Source organism: Octopus bimaculoides, chromosome 6, assembly GCF_001194135.2.
Source record: "Octopus bimaculoides isolate UCB-OBI-ISO-001 chromosome 6, ASM119413v2, whole genome shotgun sequence".
NCBI lineage: Eukaryota > Metazoa > Mollusca > Cephalopoda > Octopoda > Octopodidae > Octopus > Octopus bimaculoides.
The window spans coordinates 107,003,101-107,006,938 of record NC_068986.1 but is presented as its reverse complement, the minus strand read 5'-3'; the positions used below and the strand labels follow the sequence as shown (position 1 = coordinate 107,006,938).

At 37.4% G+C, this 3,838-nt stretch overlaps 1 long non-coding RNA gene across 1 annotated transcript in view; it reads right to left on the bottom strand.

Annotated features, from left to right (window-relative positions):
• Nucleotides 1–3,210: 3,210 nt before the first annotated feature.
• The window catches only part of LOC128248174 (uncharacterized), a 31,517-nt gene continuing 30,889 nt past the window's right edge, over nt 3,211–3,838 (bottom strand). Inside the window, exon 5 of the long non-coding RNA XR_008264475.1 lies at nt 3,211–3,380. This is a non-coding gene — a long non-coding RNA (uncharacterized LOC128248174). The remainder of the gene's footprint in view (nt 3,381–3,838) is intronic.

The following is a 3,838-nucleotide window of genomic DNA, read 5'->3' as shown; positions in this document are numbered from 1 at the left end:
TGTTGTTGTTGTTGCGGATACCCCCAATTTAGTAGTGGGCTGTTCTGTTCCAGTACTAATAAATAGTGGATAGAGACAGCAAGCAATATCAGTCGGAGTGGCACACCGTGCGGGCCAGCTACGGAGATGACAAAATACGCCGTCATAATACGGAACATAAAAGAGGCGACGAGGATTCGTACACACGCACTGAAAAACAAATCCTGTTGAAGAAACAAATTGTGTGATAAAACTGGAACGCTAATGCAGAACTGAACTACACACAGTGAAGAATGATATAAATCCGTGTGAAAGATTTTAGTCAGGTCGCTATGTGTTAGTAGCGCTACCAGTAAACAATGTAGACTGGTTCTACCTGCAGCATTCTGAAGTGAAAAATAATTCTCTGTGGAAGAAAAAAATAATGATGATAATAAGTGAAGGATTTTAGTCAGGTCGCTATGAGTTAGTAGCGCTACCGGTAAACTAAGTAGACTGGTACTACCTGCGGCATTCCGAAGAAAAATAATGTTATATGAAACCAAAAAGAAAAGTATATAAAAAATCTCAAAAGTAGGAAGTATTGTGGTGGACGTCCCCAAGTGAGAAGTGAGCTATTCCACTACTGATAAATAGTTGGCAAACACAGCAAGCAATGTCAGCCAGCGAGATACGCCGTACGACCAGTCACACAGACAACGAAATACGCTCTCATAATGCGAGACATATCAATTATTATTATTATTGTTGTTGTTGTTATTATTATTATTATTATTATTATTATTATTATTATAAAAAGATGGGCTACAGCAAATATTCTGCTCAATACCACAGATTTGCTTGTCAGTTGTTTGACCTTAACCAGTTGAGTATGTCCCTTGGTGGCTGACGATATGTGCATCTCTGATCAGGAGCAGAAGTAGTGGGGGAGCATCATAGCCATGTGTTGAGGAGAATTGCATGCATTGCTTTCTCACTCAATGATGATAATAATAATAATAATAATAATAATAATAATAATAATAATAATAATAAGCTATTGTTCTATCATTTATTTCCTGATTTCATTGTAATCTAATTTGATATATTCCGTTGTCGATAATTTTATTCGTTTATTCTTCTTTTCACTCTTTAAAATAAAAGTTAATTTAAGTATGAGTTTATAAATAATTAATTTCTTTAATTGATTTGGTTTACTTAATTCCGATTCTAATGTTAGTATTATGTATCATGCGATCATATCTTCTTCTTCTTCTTCTTCTTCTTCTTCTTCCCCTTCCCCCCTCCTCCTCCTCCTCCTCCTCCTTCTTCTTCTTCTTCTTCTTCTTCTTCTTCTTCTTCTTCTTCTTATTATTATTATTATTATTATTATTATTATTATTATTATTATTATTATTATTATTATTATTATTATCATCATTAACAATATAAATATTTCATAAACTTACGAAAGGATGCAAAAACTTCTGTTTTGAAACATTGATTTTGGGGCGCTTTCTGAGTCTATAAATAATGAAATTCAAACAGTAGATTGAAAAACCCTTTAGTTAGAAGTTAGAAGAAGGCTGAGCATGAGACTCGAAACTACATTTCATGTATACTTGTCAGGTGATCAGCCCGTAGATAGAAGCAATTCTTCGAAGATACAAATTTTGCTGTTACTCTTTTCATTCGCAATTCTTCGCCCAAAATTCGTAGGCAAGAGCTCCAAGAGAGATCAGGTATATCAACAAGCTCGTCAATTGTTCGGTGATTGCGGTCCAGAACAAGGTTGGACTTGAAGCAACATTTGATAATTCCTAAAACGTGGAAACCACTCGTAAGATTGTGTTTTGCTAATGGCAGCAGCCGTGTAAGCTCTTTGAGGTATGCCAACTGTGTTGGCCGTCGTTTTTCCAAGCAGAAAAATATTTCATGCAAGCACGCTGTTCCTTCGTTTCAGCCATTGCAAAAACGATGAAATGGGGAGAGGCACTGCAAACCAAAGGCGCACGACGTGGCAGTACGACACCAGTCGATGACGTCGATCGACAACTGTTACTCGGGGATCGCATCGAGTCGATTCTAACGGCGGAACATTGAACTACAAAAACGAACATTTCCCGTTACTTTTCGGTACCCCTCGTACATGTAAATGTATACATATGCCTGTGTTTGTGTGTTTCTGGGTGCGTCTGTGTGTGTTAGTGTGCGTTTGTGTGTGTGTGTATGTGTGTGTGTGTGTGTGTGTGTGTGTGTGTGTGCATCAGAAACGAAGCACAGTTAAAAAGTATCTGAGGGTTATGTAGTAGCGCACGCAAATGGTTAAATGCCGTCATTGTACAGAGACAAATACGTTGATTGTAGAAAGGAGTTTGTAAGTGGGTGAAATTTGTAAAATCCAGCATTTAATTTCAAAGGTAAAATAGCAGCGGAAAAGAGCGGAGAAGTGGGACCTAACTACTACGGAGAAGTAACGCATTATGAAGACAACAGGAAACGTGGAGAGCGAAACAACGGGTGATAAGAAGGAAGAGAAAGAAAACAGTGCGCATGCATGTATATTTTTGTAGACGCTTCATAAGATTTTGTGTGTTAACGAGGGAAGTTACAGTCTAGAGTAGCTGGGGCGTGTGTCTTTGTGCGGTTGGAAGTGTCTGTAAGTTTTTTTTTTTGTATAAGCGACATGGAGTGTCAGTAGCAAAGATGAGCTATTGTCTTGAGCAATTTAGCAAGTTAAGGAGAGCTGTAAAGCACAGTGGAAATGGCGGGTATATGAGCAAGGTATAAATTCTAGCACAGGTATGGTTCATATGTGGGTTTAAAGTAGAGATAAATTGCAATTTTGTACGTCTGTGTGTTTACGCGGATGGGTGTACGTGGACTGAGAGTGTAATACATTATGTATGTGTGGACGTGTTGGTGTATTTAGAGCTGTTAAGTGGTAATAAGGTGGAGGAGAGGCTGTATGCGTGTGCATGAGTGTAAGCGATAGCTATGAAGCTGTGCTGGGCAACGGGGTTTGTGTATAAGAGTACTGAATGTAAGCGGTAGTTTGGTGATGAGATAAAGTGTGTCCGTGTGGTGTCTGTTATGATTTTGTTATGGTGGCCTTGAAGAATTCCGAAAGGTCTCAGACGAATGATCAGCAGGACGTAAAAAAATGTTGCCTTTTAATCAAATCCTGGTTGTAATGATTTCTAACTGTCATTAAAATCCCAGTGGATACATAGGAAAGACAAAACAAGAAGCTGCAGGGTTGGATCAGTAATTAGTTTATTACATTATTTCTCAATCGTAGTTCAGTGATGATTATATAACAATAATTAAATCTTAACCCGGTATAATTATTTCCTTCTTTATCAGTTCATAGTAAACTGGTTTGACTTTGGCTTCGGTTTCCGATTGGCAAATCTGTCTTTCTATAAAAACGTAGATACACAAAACTGTTATAAAGCGGAAACAAATATTAACAAATAAAATTGCGTAGCGAAGTTAATTATAAGGTTATAAATTTTATTCTGATATAATATCCAGGGTACGGTGAATAAACTGCCGTCTAAATTAGACAAAAATGAAAATAACTGACATCTCATTTTAACAGATATATTTACCAAAATTACATAAAAAATTATATTGAAATACTAAAGAGTAAATTTCTTCAATAAAAAAAAAAACCCGCCATTGGCTTGAACCATAGCCTCCAGATGACTTCGGCATCTCCTGCAACTTTTCTGGACCGTCTCCGTGTTTACGTTGGGGAATACTGCCATAATCCGTGCCTTTGGTTAATTTATGATGTTACGAGGAGTTTTGTGGGTCTCTCGTTCAACTGTGCCCCACATGTAATAAGCAATAAGGTTTCTGCCTGGGGAGTTAG